At 32.3% G+C, this 17,638-nt stretch overlaps 1 protein-coding gene across 3 annotated transcripts in view; it reads right to left on the minus strand.

The window, feature by feature from the left end:
• The window catches only part of LOC141529071 (uncharacterized), a 62,961-nt gene that overhangs the window by 40,849 nt on the left and 4,474 nt on the right, over nucleotides 1-17,638 (minus strand). The window lies entirely within an intron of this gene.

Raw genomic sequence — 17,638 nt, forward strand, 5'->3', positions numbered from 1 at the left:
CGTTCCACAGATAAGAACCATCACACAAACAAGTCGTCCAAAAACAACAACAAGTACCTGTTGTTTGAAGACACTCAGTCAAAATTACCATTACTCTGCTCGGAGACTTGATCTTCGGCTCTTTAAGCGACAATCCACGTACTCGATATTTCGTCTACATCCACTTCGTCAAAAGTAACCATGAGTCTATTTGAAGGGTAGGCAATCACCGTGGCAAGTGACATCTTCTCAAAAGTAGAGTTATATTATTATATATCCCCAAGAGTGAGATTCGGTCCTTTTCTTTCTTCGTTTCTTTTTTCAGACATGGACGTTTTTTCTTCATCCGTGTAATGTGAAATGGCAAATGCGCGTGCTACAGGGATCAATTGAATGCTACCGTTTCTAGCGACTATCGTCCTGGTGTACTGACATGGGGGAGTGTCTCGAGTAATGGGAAATCAATAGGGCACCTCTGCTGCTGGTGCTTTCCATCAGGTTTTATTCTTTTTGCCAATACAACCCTCAACTTTCCTTCTCCATTCATCTCTTTCTGAAAGACGGAAGATGTGAAATGTATGTCGATCATCTCATCACGCCTGAATCCGCATCTACTAGCTCTAAAGAAACCAGCTCGATGCGTCAAAGTTCAAAGGGCGAATTCATCCCCGTTCCATTCTGTGTTTTATCTTTGTTTTATCTACGATCATCATCTAGCTTCTTTGATTAAGACAGACTAGCAGAGTACAGGATAGACTCCATCTAAGCCGGAGCTTCGGTTCACCAACCACCACGTGGTTTCATCTTCCGGCAGTCACTATTGACCCATTTAATCCCCGAATAATCAACGCCCCAATTTAAAACTCTCGTCAATACAGGCGAATTCCTCAAACTGGTCTCTCTGACTCTGTCTCTCTCTCTTTGTCCGATCATTTCTGCCTTCATCGTCTTCAACCTCATCTTCATCTCCATTACTGTTTTATGCCGCCGCCATCTTCTGAGGGACACGTGTAGCCATTCCGAGCCGGATACTTTTTTAGCGGCCATTTTTGTAACATTTCTTATTATGGGATAATCCGGGTATGAGATCGAGGATGAACATCCTAGGTTTTTATGTATAAACTGCGAAATATCGTGTCCCCGAGTCGTTTTCGGTACAACAAAGACCACTTGCTCGACGTATATAGGATGTACAATATAGAATGTAGAAAGAGGTTTCGAGAAACTTTTTTACCTCCGACCTCCTATTCGAGGTAACTTTCTTTGGTTCGTTATCCAGACTTTATGCCATTCTTATTTTATAACTTGTATTTCATAAAATTTATGGCCAGTAGAGGGGAAGATCGAAGCTTTTAATAAATGCTGCTTTCGTTTTATCATTTTGAGGCTTGCTAACCGCAAATGCTAAGCGTTTCAGGGGAATATATTATCGATAATAGTTGGTAGTTTAAGTTATCAATGTACTGTTAAGAAATTTTTTTACTGTCGATACTGCACTGATGGAAAATTTATTTAAACCAAGACATTACTGCGAAAAACTGATAAATCTTGAAATTTCTTCTGTTTATCTTCCCCTCAGATAATTTTTTAAGAAGCAGATTTATTAAAAAATCAAAAGAGAACTTTTTTTGTAAAAAGTTCAATTTTTTACAAAAATATACTGCTGGACTTACCAAAATAACAGTCCATTTATCAGTTACAAAATTCCGTAGTTTGAAAAAAAAAAAAAAGTTTTTCTATATTGATCAAATATGAAAAATGGAAATTTTTATAAATGGTCATGCCTGGAATTTACTTTAAGGAATATTAAAATTTCAATGTTTTGAAAATTATTACACCTAGAATTAATTTTTTGAAATTTAGTTTCTCGAGTTGCCGATAGGAGGCGCACGGTCACAGAAATTTCTTACAAGTAGACACAGGAGTTTTCAGTTTAATTAATTGTTTGATACAAAATGTTAATTGACGTAGAAAAATTTTTAGAAAAAAATTAAAAATTGAAAATAGTAAAGAATTTTTTAAATATTTTGATAGTTTTAATAATTTTTTATTCTTGTAAATTCAAAATTATCTTGATGAATTTTTGAAATTCAATATTTGAGGTAGAAATTTTCGTGGTGATAAAATATATTTGTTTTCCGGCTCAGTAACTGATTTGTCAATTCCCTAAAGGGCAAGCTGATTAGTTTCTACTCGCTAATTCACATTCGCAAATTGGTTTGTTCCATCGATTAAACATAACATTTTGTAAAATTGTTTATTCCCAAAAATTATAATTGTATGGATACAATTAAACTCTACCGACTGAATCATGCAGACAACAATAGTCGTTTGAATATAATTTAAAATTATCGATCCTTGAAGGTAGTCTAGACAAATAGAAGGTATACACATTTTTAGACAACGATTTAACAATTTAACTAAAGCAACTAATGTGATCTGAGTTGATTCCCTGAGGGTCTTCAGTGCTACGAATATTAGGATCACGATCCATCTATGTTCTTGCCAGCATCCATTGAGTTAATACCACCGGCACACACTGAACGACTCTCGTATTGGCTGCAGAGTACTAACATACATGTATAGTTCGTGTATACCAAGTAACAGGGTAGTTTAGAGAAGGAAAGCTGACAGAGCTCCAGAATGACCCTAGAGTAGAATCCGGGAACTGGGGCTCCCCGCGGATTCACCAGGATTATCGTAATAGTCTAGCAAGGTTTAACGTACGCCTTCGGGACCCTCCTGAGCCCTATACCGGACCGCCTAACGTTTCAACCCCTAAAACTCGGCGTGCCCATCATCACCACAAGCTACTCGACATCATCGGCATAACTGCCGGATTACCAAAATATCCGAAGAGTTATACAGAGAACAAAAATATATTTTGGCTCAGGAACAATATTCTTGCCTACAGAATATTTTTGAAGAAGCAGACGAATATTTTGATTCAAGAAAATTATTTTCTTTATATTGAACCTTTTAAGGGGGAAAAATTATTTTCTGAGGTCTAGTTTTTTGATACTATTAATTAAGAAAATTTCTTGAATTAAGAAAAAAAAGTTTTTTTACTCCAAGAACAGATTTTTGAAGACTAAATGGTTCTTGATTTAAGTTAACCTCTTTTTCTCCGTACATCGTATCTTGCATTGTAATGTTAAATGTAAGATATTTTATTATATACCGGAGCAAGCGAGCGGCGACGAAAATGATGATGATAATGATGGTGATGATAATGATGATAGCAGTCGGATACTCCTATTCATCCCCATGACATTATTTTCGTTGATGACGTAACGCGAGAAAGCGACGTATCACCCGCAGCCAGGCTTCATCCGGTCGGTTGAAAAACCCTTCCGACACAACGTGACTTGCGATGTTAACTGGAGCAAGGAACGTCATTCCACTGGCAGAGCACAGGAGAGCCGAGGACAGAGGAACCCGGTCTACCCAGACAGAAAAAGAATGAGAGCTTCGGGAACACGGTAAGACTACCACCATCTACACCAAGACCAAGAGAAAGACGCTTCAGAATAAGAAAACAACTTTTCGGAAGAATAAAAAGAGTATCAGGAAAGTAGAAGTAAAAAAGTTATAAGAAAGTAGTTGAGGATCTTGGAAAAACGTGGTGGATCTACCTTGCTTCTACTTCTTACATATATATTTTTGCTGTACTTTCATACCCATTTCTCTGGAAACGTGTCCCGCGGAAGCATAACTAGCCTTTTGTGTCCCGGGCAAACAAATGGAACTAATACACTGAAAAAGATTACTTTATTCAAAAGATAGATTCTTGATCAAAAAACTAAGTTGTTTTGAAATGGATCAACTATTTTCATTCTGTATATTTCCGTCTTGAAACTCGGTTTTATAATCCGTGAAAAAAATATTCATATGGTGCTCTGATCTAGTTATATACGGCTATGTAAGGTTAAGAAATAATTTATGACAATTTCTTAAAATATTTCAAATTAGACAAAACTTGGTTTTGTAATTGACTAAATTAAAAACCAATGTCAGAAAAACTCTTTAGGAGAGTCCAAAAAATTATTCGTACTTTAAAACTTAACATCTCAGCCTTAACTCTCTTATTATAAGACAATTCGGCGATCGTGCGCCATCTCTCGTGAATTTTTAACACTATTTTTAATCGAAAAATTAAATATGGACATATCAGGCAAAATGTGAGCATATCAAGTCATAGGATTAATTTTTTTGAGTTTAGTTTTTCAACTCAAGGATAGGTGGCGCATAGTTGCAGAAATTTCTCACAAGCAGAAATACGATACAAGAGTATTTAGTACCAATCGTAGTATTATGATAATTCGTTATTATGTGAATAAAAAATTAACTGATTAATGAACAAGTTTAAACTTTAGTCAGTCTAGCGAAAAAATATAATATTTTCGAAGCGGAAAGTTAAAAATGAAAGATACAATATTATTTACCATTACTCAAACCTTCGCGGTTCTTGTTCTCAAAAAACAAGTAAAGAAAATTGAAGGAAGAAGAATAGAACTCTCTAGACGCGTGTATGCTGGGTGGTAGGATCTTAGCGGGTGTGTTACGGCCCCCATAACCATTATGAGCACTAGGTACTATAGCATAGTGGCGTAAGTACAGCCAGTAGATACTTGCTCATCCTCACCCGGTTTATGCCCTCCGTTAACATTTTCGGGGCTCGGAATCTCTCCGCAGAATGTGGAGCATAACGGTTAATTTCGCAATTCACCGCTACTCTCTGGGGTGGGTGTTTTCCACCCCCGCGGCAGGCCCAGAGCACCTAAGTCAAGTCGACACTCACCAAGTCATACCGGAGTATTCCCGTTGGACGTTAAGGGGTGAAAAGAGCACTCAATACTTTTTTGTTCCTTTCACCTTATTCACAACGACCCTCGCCAAAATCTACTATTTTTTTATCTCTCCCTCTAGTCTTTTTCATTTTTTTAATACTATTCTCTTTTACCGCAGTGTGATGCTGCCGCTGCTGCTGCTAGCGCTGGGGTGAACGAAATTTATCTGAATAACAAGCGAGTGCCTGGAAGGTAATTTTTGTAAATACTCACGACCTTTTTATACCGTTGAGGTTACGCTTTTGATAAGTGGAAATAAAAACTCTTTTTGGAACCAGACTGATAGGAGAATAATATTGAATAAATCCATTCATTTTAACTGATGGGCGATTCAGTTCATCAGAGAATTAATTATGTTCGAATTATTTACACTGAAAATACGTTCATACGAGTTGGGATATTTTGTTTAAAAATTGCCATGAAATGACATTAAAAAATCATAAAAGTGAAAATTTGATCAGATAGTTATTTTTTACTATTTTTAAAATAAAAATTACAGTTAATTTTTTCTAAATTTCATATAATTATCATTCTGATTAAATTTTATAGAATATTTTATTTTTTCTAGAAATTTTTACGTTAATTAACATGGTATATTGAACGAAAATTGGTTTAGTAGTTGATTAAACTAAAAACCAATATCAGATAAGCTTCTTAGGAGAGAAAAAAAAAACCTTTTTTTTAAATTTAGTTTTTAAGTCTTTTCGTCGATAGTTTTCACGATTTTATTTATAAACTGTATAAAATTTAATAAAATGTGATTAAATATATCTATTTTCAATCATTTCTCACTTTAGCTCAAACATTTAAAATTCTATTTTTGATATTTTACACAGTAAAATATTTTGCGTTGCGTCAAAAAATTTTGTGTTAAATATTTAACCCTTTTATGTATAAATTTAAGATCGATTGTGTTAAATTAACACAAAAAATTGTTAAATATTTAACACAAAATTTTTTACTGTGTATTGTTTGACTTTGTTATACTTATTTATATTAAAATTGTTCAGTAAAAAAAATGTTTGTTATTTTAAAAATTAACTGTCTGGTAAAGAGAAGATTTAATTAACCTGCGTCATCTGTCGGATATTTTCAACACTATTTTCTGTAAAAAAATTTATACATCGGTGTATCTGACTATATAAAGCCAGAAATGAAATTTTTTCCCGGGATTGTCAAACATTAGACTGTTCATTTAATGACGCCCCGAGAACTTGCAAGGAAAAACAAAGAAGACAATAAAATTCCATAGGAAGAACTCTTGTGGTAAGCGTTAAAATTCCAGCGAAAGGCAGGACAAAAGGAGCAGGACTACCGGGCATAAAGGGTTCACTGTATAGTTGATAATGTCAGACGAGTGTGAGCCGGAAAGAGTGAATAGTGAATACAAGAGTCTCGAATGAAGTAAAGGGGAGGCCGAGGGATGAGAGCGAGTGGCTTAGTCAAGTTTTAAGTTCTTAATAATTCGTACGCACACACGTGGCTTGGGGATGCACAAATGCACGCCTGAGGGTACGAGGATCCCACGTAGGAGCTCACCCTCTCCCCAGGAGGCTGCATGAGTCCAACGCACGTAAATTCACGCGAGCACAAGACTTTTATCGCGCGGAAACATTTACCAAGCGGTGGCATTTGCATGCAAACACGATTGTCTCCTCTCTTTCTTCCCTTTACCTTTACTTTTACTTCTCTGACTTACAAGCTCGCTATCCGTCTCCGTCTTGCGCCCACTTTTGGCTTGTTTTCAAGACTCTCGTTTGTAAGACCCTGAAATATTCCCTTTTCCTCGTTCCCGGGTGTTCCGGCCGCAGCTTCAGTCGCCAGCTAGAAAAAATTTCTCGTCTTGACTGTTTTGTGTATGCACATTAAAAAAAGTAAAAACGGCAAAGTTTCTCATGAAATAAAATAACGGTAAAAAGCTGAGCGTAGACGGAAACCCTCGGAAAAATCACTGTTTCATTGTTTATTTATTATTATTCTCTTTTGTCAACAAGTCTTAGGGGTTATGGGGGCAGCCCAGGAGGCTAACAGAAAGCATTGTGTGTCTTCTTTTCAAGGACTTCTCATTCTTTTTTATAAGTAAAGATAAAAGTTATTAAATATTATATTTTTTATTATGCTTTTCGCTCTAATAAAAATAACACCAATGAAAAACTATTTTGATGCAGAAAAAAATTTTTAATTTTATGAAAACGTGCATCTCGAAAAAAAAAAAAAAAAGGTCTTTTGATTCATGAATATATTTTAGAAAATTTTTCCTTTGAGATATTAAGTGGGAATTTATTCAAGAATTTCAGGAATTGAATTAAGAAAATAAAATAAAAAACGTGAAAAGAATAAATTTACGCATTTTGTCAATTCTTCCAACGCAAATGATTTTCAAACTAGACTGAAAAAAAAATTAACTTGATTCAAAAAAAAAATTTACTTAAACTTAAAAAAATTTCTCAGTTAAAATTTGATCGATAGTTTTCGAGAGATGAAAATATTTATTTAAAATAGTTATTAACATATTTGACTGTGTTTGGGCATTTCCTGGGATATTTTGGGGTGAGACGAATGATTTGGTGTTCACAGAATTTTTTAAGCGGAGCATTTCCGCTAAAATTTCAAAATTTGGCCAAATTTTACCCAAGTATCGAAACATGAGACTTAATTTTCTTTTGAAAAATTTTAAATTTTTTTCTCGCCCATCTCAAACTCTTATAAAAAAAAAAAAAAAAAAAAAAAAAAAAAACCAATTATCAGATTCAGTTACATTAATGAAATCAATAATCCCATTATCTGGATTATAAATACCCCGGGGTAATGAGTAATCGTTAATAGTTAACAGGATACAGCAATTTACTACAGAATTGAAAATAAAACTTAATGATGAAGAGGCAGATGCGATGAGCATGAACTCCAATTGGTGCATGACTCAATGCAGTCTTCTATATATACATATATTGCCCTAATGTTGTTACCGTAGTACTGACACCAATCCACTTTTCCGAGTTTTATATACAAAATTCAGCGTCGCTATCTGCATACACACATGTACTCATACCAGCAGGAGCTGAAGGGGATGAAGACGGAGAAGGGAAGTGAAACACAGGACTAATCGGGTGATTTTTCCGGCATCAGTCTGTGAATATCAACGGCGCTGGTGAGCCGCCGGCGTTAAGAACGACAAACGATCGACGATCCATCAGGCTCAACGGGAACGGTCTACCCTGTGCGGTACTATCTCTTCACCCCCTCAGCGCCCTTTTCCTCTATCTACAGTTACAACCCTTCCCTCCCCTCCCCGCCCTTCCCTTCCCCTTTGGTATTCTTGCTCATTTCGTTCCCGCGACGCTGTGAACTTTTTTGTTTTTTCGTTTTTGGGCGGTGAAACTCGGCATCAAAGTAAGACATATCTCTGGGGAATTAAACCTTAAAAGTAAGACAAATTGGATTATCGATATGACTGTCAAAGCCTTAGGACAAGGAGAAAATTTAATTAGAATTGTTTGTACTTAGTTTTTGCGTGAATTTTTGAATTAAAATCTTATAAATGCGTTTGTACTAAAAAAATAAATTAATTTGAATCGAGAAAATAATTTTAAAGAGTTTCAGTGTCTTAAATTATAAAACTAACCAAGTCTTTATAAAAATCAAAAATTTTATAAGCTTAATAAAATGTTCTTACTTTTAAAAATTATTTTTAGAGTAACTGAAAGTTTTCCAGCTTTCTAAAATTATTTTAAAAGTTAAGAAAAATTTTTTTAGATTTAAAAATTTTTTTCAAGTTTAATAAAAACATTTAAAAATAATTTCTAGAATTAAATCGACGGTCTAATTAACAATTGGTCTTCCTTACTTTTTAGAGAGTAATTAGAACATCGAAATCAATTTTTCTTTCCTTTCAAAGTTGTTCATCAGTTAAATAAAAATTTTAAAATTTCTCAAAACTATCTCTAGAGAAAAAAAAAATATTTTGAGAAAATAGACGACTATCTTGATTCAATAAAATTTAATTCAATAAAATGTTCTTTGTTTAAATTATTATATAATATAATTATTATATAACATTTTTTTCTGCATAAATGTAAGTAAAATTTTTCCACTATATAATGTATTTCTTAAAATTGACAATAGATAAAAGAGAATGAAGAAAAGAAGAGTCAATCTGTTTTTGAAAATAAGAAAGTTGAAATAAAATAACCGTTTTATTTATTAAAGTTGTCGGCGTTGTTTTCTGTTATGTAGGAATCTGTCGACGAACATGAAGTGAAGAAAAATAAAAAAAATAATGTATCGACGTGTGTTTATCGGAGAGTATACGTTTCCGATCACTTATTAACAACTCCCCAGACGCCCGCCAGAAAAATAAAGACTCGAAGAGAGAGAGAGAGAGAGAGAGAGAGAAGAAAAAAAATAAAGAAAAGAGTACGCCTTTTATTATTTCTTTATTCAAACATTTAATATAATCATTTGAGAATAGGCGAGAGGTGTAGCAGCAGGAAAAAAGGGTCTTTGTTATTTTAACGCAGCCGTGAGAGCTGCGAAAATGAGAGAAAAGGCTGGAGGAAGAAATAAAGGAAAAGCGAAACGAAGCGGTGGGGGTGGGTGGGCTGTACAGTGCAGAAACCAGAGGAAGAGGGTGGCAGGGCTCAGGGAAAGGAGAAAGAAGAAAGAAGAAAGCCGGAAGAAGAAAAGGGTGTGAGGATAACAACGATGGAAAGTGAAGAAGAGAGAGGAAAATAAAAAAGGCGGAAGCAATATCGCACCGCGTGGCTGGAAACTCGTTTTGTCCATTAAAGCACGATTCCTTGTGCAAGTGCTACAGAGCACCCACCACCCACCACCCCCACCTTTGCTCCTTTTAGTTTTTTTCTTTATTTTCATTTTAGCTGCGTATCTTCTATCCTGCCCACATCAATAAGACTACATTGTCTTTTTCCGCATACTTGTACGGCTGACTAATAATTTACGGGTTTTATATTTTGAAAGCAGTTTAATTGGTGCTGCTATTATTGTTCCGGGATTAGTTTGATAAATTTTTAGGGTGTAATTTTATTTTTAGGTAAATTAATAGAAAGACTTATTTTTAAAAAAGCAAGAGATACCTTTGAAAAAGCAGAAGACTATTTCGAAAAAAAATTTTTGTTTTTTGGAAATCGAATTTGTGGAAAAATTAAAAAAATTATGTCATAATTGTAGAACAATTTTGGAAATTAATTTAAAGAAGCGTTAGAAGTAATGAAAATAGCGATAAATGAGTAATTTAGTAAGCTTCGTTACTCAAACCTGGTTGTACAAGATTAAAAATTATTTTCAAAGGAAAGAAAATTGAATAGCGATGCACAAAGCAGCTAAATATTGCTTTTATTATTTTATTAAAACAAAGTACGAAATTAAAAAAATGATTTAAAGTTATGGTATTAATTTAAATTAAAACTATCTAGTCACAGTGCCAGAGTGTAATTATTTCGTTCTTAAAACTTTTATTTTTTGGCAATCTTTTAGCCAGTTACTACCGAATTTATTACAGTTGTGCCAATTTAAAATGCTCTGGTATATGGACTCATAATCATAATCATAATTTGAGCAATATTCCAAATAATTATCAACTCAATATCACGATAATTATTTAATTAACTGCATGGATAATTGATGGTATTTTGTAAGCTATTGATATTTTTAAAGATATAAGCTCATCCTGACATTACACTCATCGAGACCTTTCATTTGAGTACCCACATCAATTTTTCATATATTTATATATATTATATATATGTATATATGAAAAATATATCAAAATGCATGTGGGTACTCAAATGAAAGCATTTGATGAGTGTAGCATCAGGATGAGCTTATATCTCAAAAAAAGTCAATAGTTAAAAAAGTACAGTCTAATTTAACAAAAAGTAATCTATAAAATATTATAACAAGTTAAAAGAAAAGTCTCAGATTTTTTTGTTCTAAAGAATTTTGACGTTTGTGATTTAACTTAGTTTGAAAAGGCAGATAAAATATTGCCCGAAAGTCCCTTGAGATATTTAGCGGTACTGAGTGAAATTTTTCCCATATATATAAAATATAAATAAAATACAATAAATATATGTTCGTCTGTTTACTGTTGACTCTAGACTGCAGATTGTTGAGAGAATCTTACGTCAAGAGAAGAGGATAAGTAAGAGTTCCAGAGGGTTTGAAGTAGAATAAGTATAAGCGGCCTGTACTGAATTACGATTTCTCAGTAGGGTGAGTACCCTGTTCCCGGTGCTTTTGTTTCGGCCACTGTTGGCACGCGTACCTGAGTTAAGATGTAGATGTGGCCGGGTGAGGTGGTTGTTATGCATAAATTTCCAGACGAACTAAACCTGCACAGTTTTTCTTCAGAGTCTGGCTCCTGGAGAGGAGAATAGTGCTACATGTACAACGTTCGCCGGTACGGGTTTTATGGGCTATCATGAAGATCGAGAGCCTGAGAAATTAAATCGAGCCTCTCGGGATCTCGAAAAATTAGTCACGGGCTCGTGCGTAAATAAAATAACGACTCTAATGGCTCGAGTAACTTGTTGAAATTAGCCTCTTGGTATGAAGAATTAAAGCGCTTCTACTGGAAATTTTTTAAAATAAACCCTGCGATAGATAGCGACTTATTAAAGCTACTTTTGATGATTTTAATAGTTAATATTTATCTAAGTCTCAATATTTTCATTGATTTTCTTTTGAAATAATTCCTGAGTCTATTAAAAATTTTTATAAGACAAAAAAAAAATTATAAACTGGAAAAAAAATTAGTAAAGATGAAAAAAAATATTTTATTAAATTTTATAATTTACCCAGCGGCCAGGAATCAGCGAGTATTAGATAAAATTGTCAACAAACACGCTGAAATAAAACCTTAAAAAAATTATCACAAAATTATAATTGTTATTATTTGTTTCTTCTGACAGTAAGATGAGAAAAGAAGCGTTGAAGTGAGTAATTCGCTCTGATCTGCTAATGCTAATCCGGATTAAATCCAAAGTGTGACACGTCTTAGTCGAAGCTCTGATATTTTAATCTTGTCTTGATTCCTTCAAACATTTTTTTCGTGAAATCATTTAATCAGATTTCAGTTCGAGAAGAAAGGAGTTTTGAGTGTTTAAGGTTAATTGTCCCTCAAACATAGAGGGAACATCAGTATTTTTGTCTGTCACGAGTTTTTTATTTTCTGTTACAGTTCTCTGTTTTTATATTTTTATAGCTAGATCTTTTACCCCGATTTTGTTGCTCGACGAAACATATACAGAACCCGAGAAGACAAAAAATATTAAGTGGACAAAATACCTCGGGACTCAGAGAAAAAAAAAAAAATACTGAAACACCACAAAAGAAGGGAGCTAAATTGGGCTATCTTTGTGTACAGATTCACCATCAACCCCTTTTCAGTTGCCCTTCCTTAACTCGGCGTACGCACTTATCTAAGGTAAGAGTACAAAAAGGATAATACGTGGCCTCCGGGTTACCTCTAATTGATGCTTCCTCGGCACAACCCTCTCTAGCTTTCAGCTTCGAGACTAAATGACCCGATTTTATTATTTTTTTTTCCCCAAATAAAACCAAAGCGCTCTTATTTAGAATTTTTTTTCTGTCTCCCTTCTACTAACTACTAAAAATGTATTAGACGAGTAAGAGGTAAAGTCTTTCAGTCTAAATGTCCTTTAGATCTAAATTAAAAACAAGATTTTAGCCTTGAATTAAACAGAGTAAATTCCGGATTTGATAACTGGAAAAATATAAACGCATTCGGGGGATTAGAATTGATGATACGTTTTTTATAGTAGCGTTGAGCTCCCGCATGGAGAGTTGTCATCGTTTACTTAACGAGTGGATTCTTATATTCATAGGCTGTGTGTTGAGCATCCACTTGAGTGAACCCTCCCTGAATATGTACTCACAAGAGATAGATTGAGTGTGAAAAAAATAAGATTTGGAAATCGTCAACAGAAATATAGTCCCTGCCGATTTTTAGATATGAGGGTCCAGCTTATACTTTCTACCCTTATAAATGTGACTATATATTATGGAGGCTTATACATATATGTATGTGTTTTATTGTCTGGGTGCAATCACATTTTCAACACATCAAGGATGACATTTGATACGTAAACAAAGATCCTACTTGAAGTTTTTTGAATATTTATTTGTTTAAAAATTATAATTTTCTGATAAAAGGTCGTAAAAAAAATGTTTAAATTAATTATCGATTCAAAATATCAAGACTTAAAATTTTGAGTATAAATTTGTATACTCAAAATTTGGATCATGTTTTTGGATAAAATTTCTACTTTATCTTTTTTTTGATATTTTTTTTTTTTTGAAAAATACTTAAAAAAATGAACAATTAAAAAAAAAAATAAATTGAATATTACAATTTTATAAAAAATTTATAAATTTTTTTAAAAATCTGTAATTTTTCTTAAAATTTTGGTAATGAACTTTTTTTTTTTAATTGTTCATTTTTTTATGTATTAAGAAAAAAAAATAAAAATTACTATGGTGGACCCCTACTTGTTAATAATTACCATTATTTTTTCTATGAAAAATTTTTACTCCAGATTTTTGGATGAAAAATGAATCGAGCTTGAATCGTATAAATTGAGTTTTAAAAATTCCAATTTATCGTATTAATTTTATCTCGTAAAACTGTGTAAGGAAGGTAAGTAAGTGTAAACAGATTTTTTATAAATTAATACGTTCATTGCTTCATTTGCGTCCAGACGATAATAACACTGATAATAATAATAATAGGAGTAGATAATAGTACGATACATTCTTTTGTTAAAAGTTTGTCGTGCATAGAAAGAGTCCGTAGGATTTAGCAGTAGCAGTGACTAGCGGCTTAGCACCGGCATCTGGACCGGCGCGATAGGATTATACAAGATTAAGGCATTTTACAGTAGAGTCCTCGAGCCGTTAATAATAATCGCGGATACGCTTTTGGACCGCAGGAACGCGAGGATCCTGCATAACACCGATCCCGATCCGCTCTGATAGAATTTCTCCCCGATAATATTTATTATTTTTTCCACACTATGTATTATACTGAGAGTTGACTCTCGAGAGCTACTTTTTGGTTTTCGTCCGTGGAATTTAACGAAATTACTTTATCCTCCTGGCTAATTTCTCTTCTACCTACTCCTACTCCTCTACCTACTCTTCTACCTACTGCCATCTAAGCATTGTTCTTGATTTAATTTTTAAACCCCTCGCTTTTTATTAATATAAAATCTCCTTTTTTTCATTTCCCTTGATGACGACAACCAAAAATAAATTAAAACTCATTGGACATAAATTAATCCTTTAAATACTCGGCATCAACTAAGACAGAAAAAAATCTCGGATTATTTTTTACTCTAATCCTTTTGACTGAATATAATAATTCAACGTTTTGATGCTCATTTTTATAAATTATTATTATTATTATTATTATTATTATTATTATTATTATTATTATTATTATTATTATTATTATTATTATTATTATTATTATTATTATTATTATTATTATTATTATTATTATTATTATTATTATTATTATTATTATTATTATTATTATTATTAAACTCTCATATTTTTCTAATTTTATAATAATAATAATAATACTCGGATAAAGTTTTTTCCAAAATTTATTGTTAATTTCATGATAAAAATCACTAGACTTGCTTTATAAAATGCTTTATCTCTAGATACATAATTAAGAAATGACCTTGTATCTTGTGAACTATTGACATTTTTAAAGATATAAGCTCATCCCGATGTTACACTCATCAAGACCTTTCATTTGAGTACCCACATCAATTTTTCATATATACATATATATCATATATATTTTAGAAAAATTGGATTTTAATTTGACAAGATTAAATGTTTAATTAATTTTTTTAATTATCCCACTTTCAACATTTATAAAAAAATAGCTCATAGTACAAAAAATTACGATTCTTATTAAAGCAAATTTTTATTAATAATATTTAATCAATTGCATGAAATTTAATTATCATGATAATTGTAAAAAGTTGTGTTACAATTAACCGTAATTAAGCATCATCAATTGATCATTGACATGTGTAATTTTTTAGATAACTAAGAAGTCTTCAACGATTGCAGCGCCGGCTGAACGTCGGTGCCTAATATCGTTACTTCGTGTAATTACTATAACTTGAGTATTAAAATAACAAAAATTAATCATTCATTGTATTAATTTTCCACGTCTATAAAGTAAAAATTAATTGTACTTTTCTATATTTTTTTACATTGAATTTGTTAATAATACTAATTGAAAAAAATTATACTTAGATCAGGAATTACGGAATTTTCCACAACTCTATTAATTTTTACGCTAAATTTCAATTTTTTGAACAACAATAATAACAATATTGATATTGCATTTGTAGATACATAAGCAAGCAGAGTCTTAACATAAATAAGAATTTAACGATGAGGAGAAACATGGGTAAACTGACGTAATTCGGTTGCATAATGTGCAGTGTGTGGTGGTGCTAGGCAATGGGCCGACATACTGGCGCACATTAGTCGTGCCTACACTACTGGTATAATATAGCATAAGCGTGTGAACCATTCGTGTCAACTATTATTCTGCGACAATCCTCTACTCCTAGCCACTCAACTTTACATCCACGGACTACAGACTACAGACTACAGACTACTGACTACTGACTACTGACTACGACTACTGACTACTGACTATTGACTACTGACTCCTATACCAAGCATTGAGCACAACGCAGAACTAAATGTAGACTCAACGATTATGTTCTACGTTCTGCTGGCTCTTATATTACTGTATGTATGAGCGTGTGTCTCATACAAAACACCTCGTATAGTATTGTACTGTATATCCATTCCACACACAACATAATATATGTGATAATATATATGACGAGGAGCAGAGTTACTAGACTAGAGACTAGAGACGGCAAGCTGGTGCATGTCGCGCTATCATCAGCAATGTATACATTCGCATATCCTTGAAGCCGCAGGAATTTGTGGGACGAGGCCGAAGAGAAGTTTACTACTCTCTGTTATCCACGTCTATTTCCATTATACATACGAAGATGAATTAAAAAATTTAACGCCACAAGCCTTACCTCGTTGCTCAAAATTTACTAGATGCATCGTATTATATTATATTATTTTATTTTTTAAATGTCTACCCTACTCTTCATCCATTATAAGTACACACATGATTGTTGTGTGTTTTGTGCAGAGCGTTGAATAATTTTTTTTTTTTTTTTTAAATGGAGTTTGTACTTTCCAGTCATTTTTTAAATTATATTTATGCATTTAAATATTGATTTTAATGTATATGGATCTCGAAGTTTATAAAAAAAAGTGTGTCATATACTCTTTCTAAAAATGTTCAAATTCGTTCACCTCTCGATCTCTTATGCGGGAGAACTGTTAAAAGATGGAAAGTAAAAAATTTTATTTTTATACGAATTAATGATCACCATCGATCATTTTTATGATCTATACACTGAAAAAAATTAAATTGGTTTATGAAAAAAATAATTTTACCAAGAAAATTATTTTGATGAGCTTTCTTAATTTTTTAATTTAAACAAAAATTGATCTTATCATTATTATTAATGACATTAAATTTAGCTGTCACTTCACAATTGTTTTAATTTTTTTTTCAACAAATAAATTATAGCAAAAAAAAATTATTAAAAAAATGAACTTGTAGAAATTTTAATAAATAAAAAAATGCAATTTTTTAAAAATAATTTTTTAGAACAAATTTTTTTGTTAAAGAAAATTAAAAAATTTTCAAGTGACAGCTAACTTTAATGTCATTTATTATTATTATCATTTCCGTTGAACTACCAATATATATTACGAACACACGTGACTATGCATCCGCTGCCAAAATCATTAAGCGCACAAATATAAATATAAATAATAATAATAATAATAATAATAATAATAATAATAATAATCGGGAAAAAAGGCAAATGATGTGAGCAAGAGACTTACAAGAAAATTTTAAACACGCGATTTAGTAATTTACGTCTTTGGAGTAGAGAGCTCGTTTTATTAGCACATAGGTATTATATTATAGCTCGCAAGGAATATAAGCAATACAAAATACAAGTAAGCAAGCCTGCCGGATATTCTTGTCGTGTATCGAGCATTAATGACGGAAATTTGTTACCATAGGAATAATAATGAGAATGAGACGAAATAATTTAAATTAAGTAATGACGCGAGTTAGGTACCAAGCTTCCGATTACGAAAATAATATTGCGGGTTGTGTGGACTAAATTTTTACATATAAATTATAATGTAGATGTAGACGTAAATGTTGACGTGGTCGTTACCGCTGCTCACAAATTAAGCTACACTATTTAAATAGTCACCGTATTTATGCGGCTTTGGGTAATTAAGTTGTTACTTTTATTATTTCAGATTTTTAAAAAGGAAAATATGAATATAAGAGGAAAAATACAGACTTGGTATTATTATATATGTATTGTAACGAGCTTCGTGGAAATGTCATAAAGTCGCCGGAAGGACCTTTAACGATCATAACACAGATAAGTTAAATGATTATTTGTCCCTGAATAATATTTTTATTTTTTCAAGAACTATTACATCTTTTTACGGAATATTTTTTATTAAACTTGACGTAAAGTTTCTCTTATTAATTTTTTAAATGTCTCGACTGTTTTTGTTGTTTAATATTCTACTATACTTTTTTAATGTTGTGTATTAATGTAACAGACTTAATGATTAATTTTTTATTTCAAGCTTTTAATGGCGGTGAA

This window comes from Cotesia typhae, unplaced genomic scaffold (assembly GCF_013202065.1).
Source record: "Cotesia typhae breed Kobodo isofemale line unplaced genomic scaffold, CoteBio_Ctyphae contig_44, whole genome shotgun sequence".
Lineage (NCBI taxonomy): Eukaryota > Metazoa > Arthropoda > Insecta > Hymenoptera > Braconidae > Cotesia > Cotesia typhae.